This window comes from Ylistrum balloti, unplaced genomic scaffold (genome assembly GCF_031769215.1).
Source record: "Ylistrum balloti isolate Yb309-2 unplaced genomic scaffold, AGI_CSIRO_Ybal_v1 Utg370186, whole genome shotgun sequence".
In the NCBI taxonomy this organism is placed as follows: domain Eukaryota; kingdom Metazoa; phylum Mollusca; class Bivalvia; order Pectinida; family Pectinidae; genus Ylistrum; species Ylistrum balloti.
This window is the reverse complement of record NW_026782169.1, coordinates 270,127-290,897: the sequence shown is the minus strand read 5'-3', so window position 1 is coordinate 290,897 and position 20,771 is coordinate 270,127.

The window sequence follows — 20,771 nt, the reverse complement described above, 5'->3', positions numbered from 1 at the left end:
TGAGGATAATGACGAATTTTGTAGTCGCAAACATGACAACGGTCACCATCTGCTTTTATTAACCATAGATGGGAAATTCATGCCAAGCCCCTTTTTGTTTTTTTCGTAAGTCAAATATTATACCTGACACATTTGTAACAGCTCGTTCAAACTTGTGAACGTAAACAATGAACAAACATCCACGTGATTACTGTCACAAGGTTGTTCACGTGAGTACAAACACTATGGACAGTTGCATCACTGTTCATTTGTTTACCATAGATATATGCGCTATTTCATTTGCTTACATCAAGTATCAATATCTGTGTCAAGTGTAATGATATCATTGTATATGTTACTGTATAGATATTAAAATTCGCGTAGCTTACATTTCACGGATTTGACGGTTAGGACTAGCTCACAGGAAATAGATTTTGTGCATTCCTTTACGTTGGTACCCATGTAGACAGGCACATTGCATACGTTTGCTTAAGTTTGGATACTTTTGCTGTTCTATATTGGAAACTGAATTTAGCATTTAGTTATTTTTAGTGACCGCGAATAAAACGAAATTAAATAGCCACCAATATTACCAGTATAACAACTAAACAGTATACATTGTTTTTGTAAGGTATTTTCTGTATAAATTGATTCGTTTTCTTCCTCTTCAATTAAGGGAGATTCGTGAATCAAAGATTCATAAATCTGATATTGAATCTTATCAAACTACATTTCCGTTTTATTTTAAATGATCAAACTTTTATGCAATTTTGCAGGAAATGCTACTCTCCAATACTTCAGAAAATCGAGCAAATCCAGAAAGATTGCTCATGTTGTTTTCCTTTCTAGTTCAGTGGATCATGAGCATAGGTCACGGTGACATAGGTGTAACACGGAGGATGTTTTTTAATAATTAATGTAAAGATGATCGAAATATGTTAAAACAATAAAACTACACGAAAACATGGCTGTGAGTTGAATGCAACCTCAAGTGAAGATAGGAAACTCCGAACTCTTGGAGGTTGGAAAGCTCCCTACTCTTGGAGGTTGAGAAGCTTCCTACACTTAGAGGTTGGGAAGCTCCGTACTCTTGGTTGTTGGGTAGCTCCCTACTCTTGGTTGTTGGGAAGCTCCCTACTCTTGGAGGTTGGCTCCCTACTCTTGGAGGTTGGAAAGCTCCCTACACTAAGAGGTTGAGAAGCTCCCTACTCTTGGTTGTTGGGAAGCTTTCTGATCTTGGTGGTTGGGAAGTTCCCTACTCTTGGTGGTTGGGAAGCTCCCTACACTAAGAGGTTGAGAAGCTCCCTACTCTGGGTGGTTGGGAAGCTCCTTACTCTTGGTTGTTGGGAAGCTTTCTGATCTTGGTGGTTGGGAAGCTCCCTACTCTTGGTGGTTGGGTAGCTCCCTACTCTTGGTTGTTGGGAAGCTTTCTGATCTTGGTGGTTGGGAAGCTCCTTACTCTTGGTTGTTGGGAAGCTTTCTGATCTTGGTGGTTGGGAAGCTCCCTACTCTTGGTGGTTGGGAAACTCCCTACTCATGGAGGTTGGGAAGCTCCCTACTCTTGTTTGTTGGGAAGCTTCCTGCTCTTGGTGGTTTGGAAGTTCCCTACTCTTGGTGGTTGGGAAGCTCCCTACTCTGGGTGGTTGGAAAGCTCCCTAATCTTGGTGGTTGGGAAACTCCCTACTCTTGGTGGTTGGGAAGCTCCCTGTTCTTGATTGTTGGGAAGCTTCCTGCTCTTGTCGGTTTGGAAGCTCCCTACTCTGGGTGGTTGGGAAGCTCCCTACTCTTGGTGGTTGGGAAGCTCCCTGTTCTTGGTTTTTGGGAAGCTTCCTACTCTTGGTTGTTGGGAAGCTCCCTACTTTTGGTGGTTGGCAAGCTCCCTACTCTTGGTGGTTTGGAAGCTCCCTACTCTGGGTGGTTGGGAAGCTCCCTACTCTTGGTGGTTGAGAAGCTCCCTGTTCTTGGTTTTTGGGAAGCTTCCTACTCTTGGTTGTTGGGAAGCTCCCTACTTTTGGTGGTTGGCAAGCTCCCTACTCTTGGTGGTTGGGGAGCTTCCTACTCTTGGAGGTTGGGAAATTCCCTACTCTTGGTGGTTGGGAAGCTTCCTGTTCTTGGAGTTTTGGAAGCTTCCTACTCTTGGAGGTTGGGAAGCTCCCTGCTCTTGGAGGTTGGGAAGCTCCCTGCTCTTGGAGGTTGGGCAGCTCCTTGTTCTTGGAGGTTGGGAATCTCCCTACTCTTGGAAGTTGGGAAACTCCCTACTCTGGGTGGTTGGGAAGCTCCCTACTCTTGTTGGTTGGGAAGATCGATACTCTTGGTTGTTGGGAAGCTTCCTGCTCTTGGTGGTGTGGAAGCTCCCTACTCTTGGAGGCTGGGAAACTCCCTACTCTGGGTGGTTGGGAAGCTCCCTACTCTTGGTTGTTGGGAAGTTTCCTGCTCTTGGTGGTTTGGAAGCTCCCTACTCTGGGTGGTTGGGAAACTCCCTACTCTTGGTTGTTGGGAAGCTTCCTGCTCTTGGTGGTTTGGAAGCTCTCTACTCTGGGTGGTTGGGAAGCTCCCTACTCTTGGAGGTTGGGCAGCTCCCTGTTCTTGGAGGTTGGGAAGCTCCCTACTCTTGGTTGTTGGGAAGCTTTCTGATCTTGGTGGTTGGGAATCTCCCTACTCTTGGTGGTTGGGAAGCTCCCTACTCCTGGAGGTTGGGAAGCTTCCTGCTCTTGGAGGTTTGGAAGCTCCCTGCTCTTGGAGGTTGGGAAGCTTCCTGCTCTTGGAGGTTTGGAAGCTCCCTACTCTTGGTTGTTGGGAAGCTTTCTGATCTTGGTGGTTGGGAAGCTCTCTACTCTTGGTGGTGTGGAAGCTCCCTACTCTTGGAGGTTTGGAAGCTCCCTACTCTGTGTGGTTGGGAAGCTCCCTACTCTTGGTTGTTGGGAAGCTCACTCTTGGAGGTTGGGAAACTCCCTACTCTTGGTGGTTGGGAAGCTTCCTACTCTTGAAGGTTGGGAAGCTTCCTACTCTTGGAGGTTGGTAAGCTCCCTACTTTTGGAGGTTGGGAAGCTCCCTACTCTTGGAGGTTGGGAAGCTTCCTGCTCTTGGAGGTTTGGAAGCTCTCTACTCTGGGTGGTTGAGAAGCTCCCTACTCTGGGTGGTGGGGAAGCTTCCTGTTCTTGGTGATTTGTGTTTATCAGGAAACTTTGACACAGACTGGTGTGTGCTAACGAAGTTGTGTCAATGGGCAAAATAATATACACAAATTATTCTGGAAAGTATCCGACGAACCTCTTGTATGTTGTTCATTGAGCTGGACACCGGTTACTATAAGAATACTCCTCCTCAAACTGACCCTGGATGTTGATATGCAATACATCCTACAGAACCTACAAAAGTGGACAAGGACATTTGACACACACTGTGACACAGTCATGACGGAGAAGTTCTCCTTCATTGATCTATTTAAGAGAACATACAGTTTTCTGAGTCATTTGAAAGTGTAACGAAACAATATGTCGATTATTTAAAATCATCTTCCGACGAAGTGTGAAATTTAAACAGCCAGATTACGTTCCTGGCATATCCTATGTTACTTCAGGTAAAAGAAAATTGACTTTTCTGGACGTACATCAAAGTAAACACGGCAACGTTTGTACAATATGCTAAATTATATTCTTTTTATCTCATATTGAAATGAGTGTTTTCCCTGATTTGATAAATTAAATTAATGCACTTAGAAATATTTTTCTTTTTTTAAAAATGACACAGGTTTTTATGTTTGTTTGCAAATCTCTGTTTTGTCGCCAGAAAATGAATCATACTCCTGGTGCAAATACACATTTGAAGGACGTGTTGGCCTTGTTATGACCGTTACAGGGCCAAGCCAACATAACTTGCACTGGTTACCATCGGAAACAGGATGTTGGTTCGTGGAGTGTACCAAGGTCGTACAGCAATGATGGGGCGGTGTTTTATAAAAGGTCATGCTAGGAATAAATTACGTATATACAAACTTATATAGTGTCAGCAGTATATCTTTGCATGCGAAATCTTATGCATCAGTTCACACATTTAAATTGTGTCGTTATAAAGTAGACAGGTTTATCTATGCTGGGCGCCACTAACATAAAAACAAGCTTCTAAAATTATGAAATGTGTAACATTTATGGAAATTATTGTAGAGCATATAACATTTTAATCATTTTTAATAAAATGGCTGAAATTTTATCTTTAAAAAGTAAATTACTGAGTAAGTTAATGTTGCCGTGTTCGTATTTTCTTGTCGGTTTTTACATACATGTACAGTTATCTCGAGTTATCGATACAAAAACAAAAATTATGTGTTATTATTTGTGTAAATGTATATAAAACCAATTTCAAATATCATTAAGTAAAATACGGATCGGTATGAATTAAAATTAAAATGTAAAAATGAAGTATAGGCACGTGTGTTTTCTTCAAGCTTTATGAACGATATTCAAAGAAACAAGACAACTGCAAATATGATTTTTACCTCACAAAGAATCAAAATATGACGAAGACAAGTTTTTTTTATCACAGTAGATATTGGAAAAAAGGACAAAGAAACCTCTTATTAAAGTCTTATTTATTAGGTATTCATTTGAAAATAGAAAATCGATATTTTGGGTATAGATTTTGACACCTGTTTCGATAACTCTGTATTTTCTTCAGTCACCTCCTAGTGTTTAATATTAAGGTTCATGTCGGTTGGGACGAGTTGTAGAAGGACGAAACAATTGTATGATGCAGTTTAGTTCATTCGTGATAATTATTATACAAAGAAGCAAATAAAAACACAATTGAAAATTTAAATTGTAACTTGCTCCGACAGATCACAAGAATGTGACAAAGATGTTTTTTTACGATTGAAAATATGTGTAAACAATTTTTTTTAAAATTTCATATTCAATAATACAAAAAACAAACATATATTACATATGGGAAAGGAAAACACACTTGGATCTGCTATCAATTCTTTTCCCAGGTTAATTTAAAAACAACATAATCGACAGAAATGGAAATACCTTACTTACATGGAATGAATAATGATAAAACGCAATGTTTAACATAGATACATGCGGTGAATAGAAATTATTGCCGACACGGTTTGTGGCGCTTTAATTGTTTATCAATCAATACAGTTTACTTTAAGTAAATTTCATATTTGACTACAAAGGGTTGAAAATATTAACTAAAGGTTTGCTAAGTTTGGTATTACTTTTTTGATTGTCAAAACAATATATAATTTTTTTTTCTGTTTTTGATAATTATTATAAAAAAGAGGATTCCTTTATAGATATGTATGAACGGTTCTTAATATAAAGTATGCGAAATGGAATCATTTGAAATCTGTCACAAGTTCAAAATATCCTTTCTACATTCTGTTACATTTGCAAAACATAGACATGATGAATTTAACGACATTAAATGTCCCAGGTAAATGATAGTTAATGCAGACAGAGGACAAGAGACATTGCAGAATAATTGTTTTGCGTGGTCCTTGAAACTACAGTTATAATATATCAAACATGCTACACATCATGGGAGTAATTATAGATCTCTTTGCAAATTTTTATCTGTGTGAGTTAGTGCAAGTCTAACTCGGCTGGGGAGTGGAAGGTGTGTTACTACTGAGCTAGGTCAAAAATTTAAACGATCACATTATAATTATAACGTAATTATTAAGTCGAGGTTTATGTATATTATTGTTACAAATTGTCTGTAAACGGTTTACGTGTCTGTAATATTATGTCTCACATACAGGTAATGGTATACATATAACATATTAAACATATAACTAATTTTCTTGTGTTATATACTTGTCGAATTATACATATTTATTCATGAAATCGACAACAAAAATTATGGAAATTGATTACAAAGTTTATATTCACGCATATATGAAGAAAAAAAAATACTCAAAATTTATTTCATTTTTTTTTTTATTAAAAAAACCCCATATAGCTAAAGTGAGTATTTGTCAAACCCTAGTCATTAACATTCTTCATCACTAAATAAAAATGTTTTATTTTAAAACAGCGAAATATGATCAAAGCCAAGATGTAAAGAGAGTTTCACTGGTATATAAAGATTAAATGATAATAATCAATGATATGATATCAAGTCACAGATTTCAATAAACGTCCTTTAGATTAGAAAGATTTTAAAACATTGAATGTAAAGGAAATGTCCAGCAATGAGGCCATATGAGCAAATGCTTGTGTTTATATCAAGTAAGATATACATTTAAAAGGTAAATACAACTATCATGTACATACAATATATATATATATATATATTAATGTAGAATCTAGTAAGTAATATTGAACGTATGGTCCAATATTGTTACTGGATCCTAACAAACAAATGGGATAGATATATGATCAATGAAGTAATAGCAACAGTAAGGACAAGTGAATTGTCAAATTTTGAGGCAACCTGTCCCAGTATCAAGACACAAATATACATAATGTACATCACATACATAGAACATAAAACAAATACAAAGTTATAAACTAAACTCCAGATCGGTGGTGTAAATTTAGGTGTCTCGATAATCCCTTCAACCAATGGACGCCGATGGCCCTTTGTAAGGGACAAGAATTCATCCCAAGTTGTTGTATGGAAGATGGTGATTAGAATATCAAAAATGTTTTATATTCAATGTAAATAAATATATATATGGGAAGTATAAGAGATAATGCATAATTCGCTTCGTATGTAATTACATTTAACCATACTTTATCTAGAACTTTCACAATATCACTGGAGAATAAGTCATCAAGGACATGTCGTGAACAGACCACTTAACGTAACAGATTGACGTCATATACCACGTGATGTAAGATAAAAGGCAAGCCGAACTGAGAGGGACCGTTGATTAGATATCTAAGTAGGTGAAAACACCAAGAAATCGTGAATGCTTCTAAACGCTGTGTACACGTGAATCCTGTTATTATCGTAACAGACATCAAATACATGACTTACACCTTTAATTCCTTAGGTGAAGAATGTTATGAAATTGATGTGTTTACCACAAAGTTGAAAAAAAAAAAAAAAAATGGGACAACTTGAAAATAATAAGATTTTTTAAAAATGTTAACGTCATATTCGGAAATGGAACTCATCAAAACAATAAGGTCAACACGGATAAATACTGGAATGAAAACAGACACGAAGGGTGTGTGTTTATATATTTCTGTGTAGGTGTGTAGAAGTAGCCAGCATATTTTATTATGCTGTATTTTTAGAACTTTGTCGAAGAGACGCACTGGGTTCGTGTAATTGTAGTATACTTCTGGGCAGGGTTACGCCTTATCAGAAGCTCACCAAGGTTAAGACGTACTTGAGGTATTTCTCATTTAGGAACACAAATGCTAAATTTAGTCGACACATGTTGTATGTATCATGAATGCATGCAACTTTCATAGCGATTTGTCGTCATAAGTGTTCGGCTATTTCATCAGTAAGTTTCAGAAGGTCACAGATACGTCCCAGTATAAATATATAATACATGAATATATGTATAAACACTTAGCTCAAATTTTGAATTTAAATCATCCAACATTTCCAGCAGTTATTAATTAGTCTCAGAAAGAATTATATAAATCATATGAATGAGATAGTTCCTTATGCATTTTTTGTATGTTAAAGAGGATATGACGATACTATATTAAGACGCACGAGGACAAGAAATTAAAAATATTGAATATGATTGACATACAAATCGATATACAAGTTTTAATTAAATAAATATTTATGCTGATATAAAATGTTTGATGTATAAGGTTAATAGTGAACCGACAGGATCTTTTAATTGGCCACCTGTCATATATTCTTGTAATACAAATAAACGTATTTAAGAAAATAACTATACCACACAGTACAAAAGCCTTGCTACATGTATGTTAATTAGTCATATAAATTATTTAATTAATAATCTATCTTATTTAGTATTAGATAGCCATAGAAGAATATAATAAATGAAATATCAGAATTAAATTGTCATATTTCCTTATCGCAAATTTCGTTTATGTAAGTGTCTGTTTTTCTTGGTCCCTAGTGTCTGATGTTCAGTTCTTGGTACAATGAAAAAGGTCTACAAGAAACACGTGTCTTTGATTTCTACACACTAACCAAATTTCAACTAAAAGTTTTCGTTTTGTTTTGCTTTTCCATCCATAGTAAGATTTGAGACTGATTGAAAAGGTAACTTGTTATTACACATGTGGATATCTGAATGTCTACAGAGAGCTTGGTGCGTAGTGATGATGATACATCCGAACTTGACGGCAAATATACAATGATAGAATGAAAACTTAAGAACATTGATAATGAATCAAGATAAATTATTCTTCAGGTGATAAAAGTACTTGCCTATTAACCAACTTACCGGTAACGTTGATAATAAATACACGTTTAGTCTGATTTTGTCACGAATACTACAAAAATGTCCCCAGTTCGTTTGTGATTAAAGTGACATCATAGTCCTAAAATCATGTATGACGATAAAATATCAACTATTGTTAAAAAATGTTAATAAATGTCACTTGGCCAGGACTGGGTGTGGTAAACAGAACGTGGTCAAAATTTAGGACAATGAGAGACAGATAGGTTACCCTTTAGTATTGATGTAAGGATCTGTTTGTAATTTCATTTTCCTGATCCCAACCCTAGTAAGTGGGTAGGAAGGCTTTAGTCTACAGAGCGAGGTGTATTACAAGCATTTGACCTGATGATAAAATGTCGGATAGGTCCTTGACCTAAGTCATTCCTAGTACACATCACACCGTACTATAACCATGATGCGTTATTTGTAACGCCTGAACCGACTTTCAATGTAAACGTCACACCTCAGGACAGTGATCTCGAAAGGTCACCAGTCTTTCAATTCTTGGGCCAAATGGAGGCGGACGAGAGGTTCGAACTACTGTTGGTCGGGCTGGTATTTGTACTTCTAAGAATGATAAACACAATTTAACGGAACATATTTTTCTAACACTGTGTATTGAACTTATGTTATTTGTAAAGTCCTTTCTCCAACTCTGAGTTGTCTCCTCATTTTAAGAAGTTGTTTTTTTCTCTAACTCTGTACTGTGTTCCCACGTCCCTGATCTTTTCCCACTCCGAGTTGCCCACTCAGTTCTCGATAATTTCTTTTATCAACTTTGAATCGTTTCCTCGGTTCCTGATATTTTTCCAACTAGGAGCTATCCCCTTAGTTCCTGTTAATGTCCATTGTACAACAATAGCAAGCTGTTCCATTTGTTCCTAGTATTGTCTAGTTACAGACTGTGAGCTGTCCCTTTATTTTGCTTTTCTTCATCTACTAACTGTGAGCTGTCTCCTTAATTCCTCATATTGTTCACATACCAGCTGTGCGCTGTCCCCTTAGTTACTGGTATCATCCGTTTACCAACCATGAGCTGTCCCCTTAGTTACTGGTGTTATCCGTTTACCAACCATGAGTTGTCCCCTTAGTTGCTGGTGTTATCCGTTTACCAACCATGAGTTGTCCCCTTAGTTGCTGGTGTTATCCGTTTACCAACCATGAGTTGTCCCCTTAGTTACTGGTGTTATCCGTTTACCAACCATGAGCTGTCCACTTAGTTACTGGTATTATCCGTTTACCAACCATGAGCTGTCCCCTTAGTTCCTGGTATTATCCGTTTACCAACCATGAGCTGTCCCAAAGTTTGTTGTATTGTGCATTATCCAACTGCGAGCTGTCTCCTTAGATCATGAAACCGTTCATTTAACAACTGTGACCAATCTCCTTAGTCACCAGTTATGATTCCCTTCAGTTCACTCCTATTGTTCTTTTACCAACTATCACCTGTCCGTTTAGTTTCTATTTGATCATTTACTACGAGTTGTCCCCTTAGCTTTACACATTACTCATTTATCAACCATGAGTTGTCTTCTTAGTTCCTGATATTGTTAAGTTTCCAATTGTTAGCTGTCTCCCTAGTTACTGATATTGTTAAGTTTCCAATTGTTAGCTGTCTCCCTAGTTACTGATATTGTTAAGTTTCCAATTGTTAGCTGTCTCCTTAGTTACTGATATTATTAAGTTTCCAATTGTGAGCTGTCTCCCTAGTTACTGATATTGTTCATGCGTCAACAGTTATCAGTCTCCTTAATTCCTGGTATTGTTCACATACCAGCTGTGCGCTGTCCCCTTAGTTACTGGTATTATCTGTTTACCAACCATGAGCTGTCCCCTAAAGTTCCTGGTATTATCTGTTTACCAACCATGAGCTGTCCACTTAGTTACTGGTATTATCCGTTTACCAACCATGAGCTGTCCCCTTAGTTCCTGGTATAATCCGTTTACCAACCATGAGCTGTCCCTTTAGTTCATGGTATTATCCGTTTACCAACCATGAGCTGTCCCCTTAGTTCCTGGTATAATCCGTTTACCAACCATGAGCTGTCCCTAAGTTTGTTGTATTGTGCATTATCCAACTGCGAGCTGTCTCCTTAGATCATGAAACCGTTCATTTAACAACTGTGATCAATCTCCTTAGTCACCAGTTATGATTCCCATCAGTTCACTCATATTGTTCTTTTACCAACTATCACCTGTTCGTTTAGTTTCTATTTGATCATTTACTACGAGTTGTCCCCTTAGCTTTACACATTACTCATTTATCAACCATGAGTTGTCTTCTTAGTTCCTGATATTGGTAAGATTCCAAATGTTAGATGTCTCCCTAGTTACTGTTATTGTTTTTTACCAACTGTAAGCTGTCAGCTATGACCAGTCCCCTTAGTTCATGGAACTGTTCATATCACCAACTGTGAGCTGTCCCCTTAGTTCATGGAACTATTCATATTACCAACTGTGAGCTGTCCCCTTAGTTTATGGAACTATTTATATTACCAACTATGAGCTGTCCCCTTAGTTTATGGAACTATTCATATTACCAACTATGAGCTGTCCCCCTAGTTTATGGAACTATTTATATTACCAACTATGAGCTGTCAACTTAGTTTATGGAACTATTTATATTACCAACTATGAGCTGTCTCTGCAGGTCGCGTATTGTACATTTATATAGTGTGACCAGTCACTTTATTTCCTGATATTGTTCAATAATCATGTGTGATCAGTCCTCTTATTGTCTCATATTGTTCATATGTCAATTGTGAGCTGAGCTGTCCGCTTTGCTCCTAATATTTGTCATTAACCAACTGTCCTGTTTACTGTGTCTGATGTTGTTGTGTTGTCAACATTGACCAGTCTCCATAGTTACTGATGTTGTTCTGTTGTCAACTATGACCAGTCTCCATAGTTACTGATGTTGTTCTGTTGTCATCTATGACCAGTCTCCATAGTTACTGATGTTGTTCTGTTGTCAACAATGACCAGTCTCCGTAGTTACTGATGTTGTTCTGTTGTCAACAATGACCAGTCTCCGTAGTTACTGATGTTGTTCTGTTGTCAACAATGACCAGTCTCCATAGTTACTGATGTTGTTCTGTTGTCAACTATGACCAGTCTCCATAGTTACTGGTGTTGTTCTGTTGTCAACTATGACCAGTCTCCATAGTTACTGATGTTGTTCTGTTGTCAGCTATGACCAGTCTCCGTAGTTTCTGACATTGCTCATTTACCAACAGTAATGGATACCAGTAGTTCCCGATATGGTTCCATTAGCAGCTTTGAGCTGTCCCAACAGTTCTCGATATTGTTTATTTACCAACTGTGAGCTATTATCTTAGTTCCTGATATTGTTTATTTAACAACTTTGAGCTGTCTCATTAGTTCTGTTATATCTCACACCAACAATGAACTTAAACACATAATTTTTTTCAAAATATTATTGATCAACATTCATGAACTGTTTTTAATCTCCAAAAGTGTTTCTGCATCAGATTCATGAATCTGTGTAAAGACATATATTTAAAGATATAAAAACATTAAGACTCAAGAAAATGAATCACTGCGTCAAAGATTAATATTTTCTAAAAATAGGTCTACAATAGGTGTCCACATCAATAAACAATGAATTTCACTTGTCATCTCATTCAAATGGACAGTTGTCATTTTTAATGTGAAAATAATCTTAAACAGTGAGCAAAACAAGCTGTTGTTCCTTTTTTGTACAAGAGCCTGTCACCTATGCAAATAGATTAGTTTTCTTTAATGAATAACATAATTGAAAGAATCGACTAATATGCCAATTAACACTGAAGTTTATAAATGAAGAGACAGCGGAGAGGTCTTTTATAGAGCAGCGCTGGTTCAGAACTTAAAAAAAAACATTCAAACTAAAGAAACTTAAATTGATCTGCTGATCCAATTGAAAAAAAAAAACCCTGCTCTCTTTAAAAATAAAATTGTATGTAGAAAACGATAAAGTAATGGCTTATTTCAACATTACCAGCGGTATAGTCAGTTTAGGAGAGCTTGGATGCATTGTTTCTCTCACAACTCCTCGTAAAAGACAGGTACATAATAGTCATTTTACGATCAAAACAGCAAGGGGTGCCTCAAATCAAGAACAAAGGACAATACATAATATCCATTGACGTTTAGAGCAAAAGTGTTATACGCCATCGGGGGATTCTTTTCTTTAAATGCTTCAAGGGACCTTTAAATTGTTATGCGTGGAAGGAATGTTAAAAATATATGTCATTACACAACAAATCCGCCCGAGGGAGGAAGCAAATATAAAAGGTGACTAAGAAACTTATGCCTCCATATGCCGCCAAATGCTTTCGTTTTTGTGTTCGTTAGATATCGCTATTCTGCAAATTTAGGATTGAAGCTTTGATATTTTTTCGAGCCATGAACTTGTCATTTGGAATTAAGAAAATTGCTACACCTGATATGTTGGTTCTCGTGTTCCAAGTAAAGCAATCATTAACTTGTCTGAGTATCATGTTTCTTATAACATTTATTGGTCATTACTCGACCAAATCTATATATCATATATAGCTTTATCTAGTAGAATCTCAGCATTCATGATAAAAAATGATTTTTATTTTAGAAATTCAAAAATAGTTTTAAAGGAAAGGAAATAAAAGAGAATCCATTCATATTGCATTTATGAAAGTGTGCCATCCAAGATTCCTCACTATCACCCATTGCTCATTGTATACAACTTCTTGGATGGAACCGGTCTCATTTCTAAGTAAATATAAATAAACAAAATGGACTGACAATGACAATAAAAAGACAAAAAGAAATCTTTAAGGAAAAAAATTACAAACATTGTTTAGTGTAGAAGGAATTAAAATGAAATGCATTAGCGAGGTCAATGTACCCTTCAGAAATGGCTGTTTAAAGCAGTACCTAATAAGTTTTAAAACATCACCTAATGATATGATTGTATACTCACCATTGGCCTTTCAGGAATGGCGGTTGACATTTAAGTTTATTGTCTTGTGTCTTAATATAGCTTCAATTAAAAAACTTAATGGATGCAATGAATGTCAGGAAAAGTAGAAATGCGAGTTGACTGCCATGTATACAAGGATGATATTGATACAGATCACCACTGTATAAACCAATGCTGCTTTATGCAAGATAGATTGATCTTAAGAACCGAAACATTATCATCGAGACATTAATTAGTTTACGAAACAATCGAAACAAACAATACACCTAAATAGAAATAAAAGATGAAAATAAATCGAAATCAAACAGCATTTAAAATATGGTACCACTCAGGACTGAAATACAATTAAAAGTTCTTCTGAAATTGTGAAAGATATGAAAGAAAATGTATAGAATTGTGGTGCTAGAGCCTTTCACCATTCAGAGTTTGACTTTACTTCGATCAGTTTTGATTTTCCACATTTGCCCTTTGGGTTGCAAAATATAGGCCTATAGCATCACTAACGAGTCCTAGAAAGACGAAAGAGCTGCATGATGTAGTTTTAATGATTGTTCAGCTCTACTTCTTATTCCAATTGTTATTACAAGGCGCTATTCACTTGTGTATCTTTTTGGTAATCTTTCAAATGCACGTACGCCTGTTTACAAAGTTAACAAAAATCTTTGTGACACTGACAATGGGGTAAAGATATAAGTTTAATTTCACCTGCAATCTGCCCTTTTGTGAAGTCACTAATATATAGAGGAAAAAAACCCGTAGTATGTATTGCAAACTGTCTTAAGTTAAAACCTTTTCACCAAATCGTGAAAACACCTGACAAACAATTTGGGTCGTCTTATTATGTTATCATATTCAATTGTGCATTTGCGAAACTGGTTTGGGACACAAAAGAACATTTTTAATTTGAATTTTACAGGACGGAAACGAAAAGTTTGGTCGAGAAGTGGTATGTTATGCTATATAATGGGACAGGTAAGGTTACACACATATTGGATTTGATCATTATCATGCAGTCATCATATCCTAGTCAAATGGTGACATCAGAATATGCATTAACGAACAATTCATAAATAAATGAATTTTCAATAGTGTCTTGCAACGTTTTATCAATAACTCTGGTAAAAGAAATGTCCGCTTTTATGATGAAAATAAATCAAAATATTCAGTCACCAAGAAAATACCAACATGTCAACACAATTATAATCCAAACTCAAATTCACTTATACGGGAAAAATATGAACAAAAATAAGATTTAAACAGTCTTCTGAAAAAGTACAGGGAGAATAAGACCAGGCATTCTGAGAGAGTAAGTGTCTTCTGCATCATCGACGACACCCGCCATGTAAAATATAATATTGCGTAATGGCCACATTTTGTTACTAAAATCGGATGATCTTTATTGATTTGTTTAGAATGTAAATAAAACCTTGTTTTACTTATTTCTTTATTACATAATTGTAAACAAGCAAATAGTTACACACCAGATGTCGTTCTAGAACTTTACATAACAATGTGTATTATGATATATATTGATATCAACAGTGTATCATTTTCTAAATTGTTGCTTCAAAGTTCGAGAGATAAAATAGTTTTATAGTACAAGGTAACACATGAAATGAATTATACGAACGAACTGAATGGAATTTGATCAGTGTTTGCACAGGTTACATGCGTGTCTGTTTCGTTCGTACACACAAGTACAATAATTATCAGGTTTACATTTAGTGACCACGTTTTAACAGCTAGCTCGATGTCATAATCTAGGTACATAGAGTTAGCTACCTACATTGTATTAACAACAAAGTTGTTGAATTCTAAATAATTTCCTGTGGAAGTGACGGCAAAGCAACAAATTAGGATTATTGCTAGATTCTGAGGAAAACCATTTTTAAGAATTTGAAATTTGTTGTTAACGTTGTTTTTGAGGATATTTGTGATATTTTGTCCATACTCTGGCCTCTTCATTAATTTCGAGTTGGAATTATGATGCTGTTAAAAATTATGGAAAAAATTGTAATTTCCTTCATTTTCATAGCTAATTTTACGTCATTAAAACGTACCACTTACCAGTGCAGGAGCTGGGATTGAATATGCTTGCTCTGCAATTCAAAAGAGACATCTTCAACTGCGTCTATAACGGGACATTAAAGAAAAAATCAACTCTTATATCTGTGCGTGTTGTTCTGATGATGTTTCCCTTAACAAACGTCCTCATGTGATACTGTTCAAAGGATCTAAAACAATAAATAAACGAAGATAGTGATCCGAGGCTCAAGAACAATTATTCTTGTGAAAATAAAAATCATTATTAGGCCCCAGTAACACTCTTTTGAACATTTTCCCCTACAGTAAATAGAGTATATGAGATATAAGTACAAATGCCCTCTCATCTTACATAATGCACAGTGTTTTAGTTAGCCTTAGAAGTCTCTTATCAGGAACATGACTACAGATAGCTAGGTAGGACGACTTGGTGCGACTGTACTGTTCTTCACTTTCAAAGTTAAACCTACCTTCACAAATAGAGTGCATTATGTAAATAATTATCACAAACAGTAAGTGGTATTGATTAATGAGTAAAAACTACATTTAGTGTTCAGGGCAAATTGTAAAAAGAGGACTTCAAATATTCCTTTTCGATGAGAAAGTACGTGTAAAGGTTAAAATGATGGAGCTGAAAAAACACAAACGCGACATCTAGATAGATTCTTTCTATTGGGGTGCATTAGATAGGAATATAAAAAGAAAGCGATGTGAAAAATTGTGATAATAATCTACCTCGGAGACATATGAATGCAATGAAAATATTAAAAGCGGGATCCACTTTCATGTATATAGGTACACAATATTAAAAAAAATATAAATCATTTTAATCATCCCTAATGCACACATAAACTTAATTTGAATTTTAATTTTTTGCCCGGTTTACGATGGTTCAGAATTAAAGTGGTTAACCAAATGTCTGACACGAAAAGAATTTTTCGAGGCAACAGATTATTTTTATTTGAAAGTTGTTTTTTGTTTTATTTATTTAATTTATTTCATTGATTGATTTTTGTTTTTGTTGATTTTTTTCCTTTATCCTATAAAATAACTTAAGTACGAGTGAAATATACAGGGCATCGTAACCTAACTTTGATGCGAGACAACATATCTTTGAAGTAGCCATATGTTTAGTAAATAAGTGTGGAAGTTAAATCCTATATATTAAGAAATATTATAAATATATAAGATTTTAATTGATACCATATGAAATCATTAAATGTTCTTAATTTTGTTTTTTGTTAATTTTTGTGTGACTCTTTCCATGAAATAAATAGATAAATAAAAAAAATGATATCAACCAATTTTTGGCACCAGCTGACTTCGTGAGCACTATTTTATTTAAGGAAACCACGACATAGGAGTCGAAGTATATGATTTCACAATGTATTATTGTGCACATTCGTTCCTTAACTTAAAAGATCTATACCACTTGACCAAGTTGTATAGGTTGTAAACAGATCAAACAGATCGTTGTCGGATTTGTTTTTAACAATATCAAATCATACAAAACTATTAGATTTGAAATCTATTTTCGGGACGAGATAGCTGTAAGTAGCACGTCCTTTGACTTTGATAACCCACTTCCCATAAACCAGACTAGTATCGCTTTGTTGTTGTCCTGGTGGCCATGACCAGTTTTCATAACAAGCCCGTCGTACTAGCCGTACAAAGTTCAAATAGAAACACATATTTTTCCATTTAGCGTCCCATATATTAAGTAGGTTCGGCAATCTAGTTTGACCGATGTGTGCCTATTTGAAATACTTGACTTGCTCATTCTGTTTTGTAGTGTATGGACATATGTTAGCCAATTAATATCTCTCCAAAGGGGTATATGAAAACAATTTAGGGTACACTTCAATGTAGGCCCAGTATTATTATGTATTTACCAATAATTGTGAACCAGCCAGACAAATACTGACATTATTTAATGGACATATCGGTACTTTAAATATGTCAAGGGCATTTTGAGTTTGAGGGAGATTTGGTACATCAAAACATTTATTAGAGTACCTGATATACCCAGGTCGCAAAACACTGAAATATAGCTTTAAGTCTCAATCATAGCTTCATCAACGGAGGAATGAGATGAAAAATATCATAATTGAGAGACTCCAGTGTGAAAAACCTATTTGTGATTATCATATGAAAGAGGATATCCTATTCTGATTCAAAAGGCGTTTTACCATACCTCCTGTGAAGAATTATATTTATTTATAGATCTAAATGTGATATCAAATCGGGGTTGAACATCTTCGTAGCAATCTGGAGCATATGAGGACAGGTGTCAAGAGGGACACAAAAAGACAGAAAGCAGAAGGATCAACATCCCAAGTGTTGCAATAGGGGCAGTAGTTGTATTTTGTTTTTTTCAATGTGTCTGTGATATCTGATACACAAGAATATATATCTGACCTACAGGAGGTGTCTTGCTCAATTAGCAACATTTTACGACATGAAATAGATACAGCAAGGTTATAATTATCTTCCAATCTCTTGCACGGTTTCTTAAAGTATTTAAAGTGACCTATAGGAAACTATATTCCTTCAGGTAACAGAATAACACTTTGTATTCTAACATTTTAACTACAAAAGAATAGACCATCAATTAAAAACATATTACATATAATTTCGGAATAATATCCGTTAAACAATTAATTCTTGTGTATAAATAAACGATTGTGTATTGAAGGGCGTTTGTTTGCATTTATGTAGCTGAATGTTGTTAGTGGATTTACATTATAATTAAATTTCGAACAACTCTTTCTGTTACATAACTGACGTTTACATTTCACAAGTGAAAATGTGACTGGTATGGGATTACTTGCATACTTTCAAATTGTCAGTCGCTAGACTTAAGGTCGCGCACCTGCAAGAATATTCAATTATTTCACTGCAAACGTATATAGCCTGTCTTTTTTTCACTTATAGACACAATAATCCCTAACATGGTTTAAACATGAATTATTTTCTTCCATTTTGGTCAGCTTTATGCATAAACTCATACATTCGTCTGTGCAAGGCTATTCAACGAATGTCACTCATATCAGAACTAAATTTATTTGGATTTTAGCAGATGAGGGCTAGTGTGCTTTCGTTCATAAGTAATCCTTACAATTAGCAGTTGAATATTTTTCATGAATCTATTCAAGAAATAAATATTTTCTCTTGTCCTGCCTTAAAATTTTGCAACAAATTTTAAGTAACAGAAAACATTTGTCTATCTTACCCCAATTCTCATATGGGAACGTGACATTTCTTTGGATTGACAGAGATTTTCATGGTGGGTGTCGTAACTTTTCTGCAGCACCTGGTCCTATCATATTTGTACTTTTTCATGAGTCCTTGTGTAAATCTTTCGTTTGTTCATACCTTGCCCTAGTTTTAATCACATTGACCCGGGATTATGATTCTTTTCACACGCTGGTATTCAATTGTTCTTGAAGCAGACCCCATTCCACCAACAAATGGTTTATTGTACACAGCATGGTTCCAATAAAACCATAATCAAATTCGAGATGAATGGTACTGTATACTACACATTCTTTGACCCTATGTGATATGAAATTGGACATGTTTGATGCTCTTTTAATATGCCTGGTGTCTTGTTATTTACCTTGAGAATGTAACATTACTTTCATGAATGGATCAGGATTTACATAGCAGGTGTCGTAGATGAAGAAGACACTCAGCGTGCTCAAAAACATTTTCTCGTTGCATTTCTTGGGATTTTGATTTTTTGCAGAGCTCCGAATGTTTCTTTATTTTGTTCATACTTATCAGATTTTAGTATGAAGTATATTTTTGTTGATCTTTCGGTATTTCTTTGGTTTTTGTTAAAAACAATCAAGTATTATCTAAAATGTAGGTTTCTTTGGCCTACTGTATCCCCCCCAATCTGGTGCCTGACACATAGATGAATTGTGCCTTGCCTCAGTCGCCTCCTAGGTTTCATAGATTGAGACCCTTAACAACACTGATGAGTCCTAGAAAGCAGCAAAGTGGTATGATCCAGTCTGATAAATCATTTTGACCTATTGTATCTAATCCAAATTTTTACGGTTGTCATAGTGATCGCCTTGAGGAAAATTCTATTTCTTTGTGCGATAAGACTAGACATGTCTGATGCTCGCTACTTTGGCTGTTGATCCTTTGTAAGATACCTTGTTCTCATTTGAGAACCTGATATTCCTTGTTTAAATTGGCCAATGTTTACATGGCGATTGTCGTCGATAAAGCTAAAGACGCCTACTCTTCTGGAACACTTAGTCTTATTCTGTTTATACTTTTTCTGGAGTACCCATGTAGATGTTTTTGGTTCATGTTTTGCCCTAGTTTTATTGAATGTGATTTTGGATAATGACTGTTGACATGTTGATATTTTCTTGGTTTTTTTTTTATAACACAGTTTTCACGGTTGCATCCTAAGCACAAAAGACACAAACATAATAAGCCTCTTTGTATGCACACTTGCAAATTTTTTAGTCAAAATGGGTGTGAAAGTTTTTTTATTTCCTAAATAAGAATCTGGTTTTAAGAATTCAGTCGAAGGAAGGTATTAAAGATACGTAGAATTGCTATAAATGAACAATGACATGTTTATTTAAGAATTTCACAATCGTACTTCATGCAACAATGACATTCATGCTTAATATAAAACAAAGAATGAAAAAAGAAGAAAAATTTGCTTCCTGTGAAACGAACATTTGAATGTCAGCCATATTGAATTGTGACCTTTGTATTGGACCAGAAGATTTCCTATATGCAAAAGAGACTACCTTATCTACTATGTGTTTACCAGAAGAAAAAATAAATAAACACAAAATGAATTCCAGTTTAATATCTTGAACTTTTGTCTTTTTATATATTCTGGCATCTGCAATTATACGTCTAAGCTGAAAACAGGCAAATTTTTTATGAATTTTTCGAAATTTCGCTTGTGGACTACATTTTGTGGCAGCGAAGTTGACGGCGTAATTCGGTCAATAGTCTCAACAATTTAAATGTTTTCTGGTTACTAAGATACTTCTCTGGAATATTAACTCTGGGAGTCTAAATTTTCGCATGAATAATCATCACGAATCACAGATTTAAAATTTGTGAATTCCGACTTGGTGGCCACTTTCCCGCATTTTCCCAGATTCAGATGGTTTCTTAATCTTTGCAAAACTAACTATTTAGTTGAAAATTGCAAAAAATTAAGCTCACACACCCCCCTCCCCCCTCTTATTTAATCAAGAATAGTATCATTGAAAATTTCCCCAACAAAAAAAAAGAGTTTAATATGAGAACAAGGTTAAAATGAAAAAAACAGTTATTTTTTAATACTTTCATTTTTGCTTATTGTGGAGATTAAAACTTGATATGTCAAATTTAAACATTTTCAAATGACTT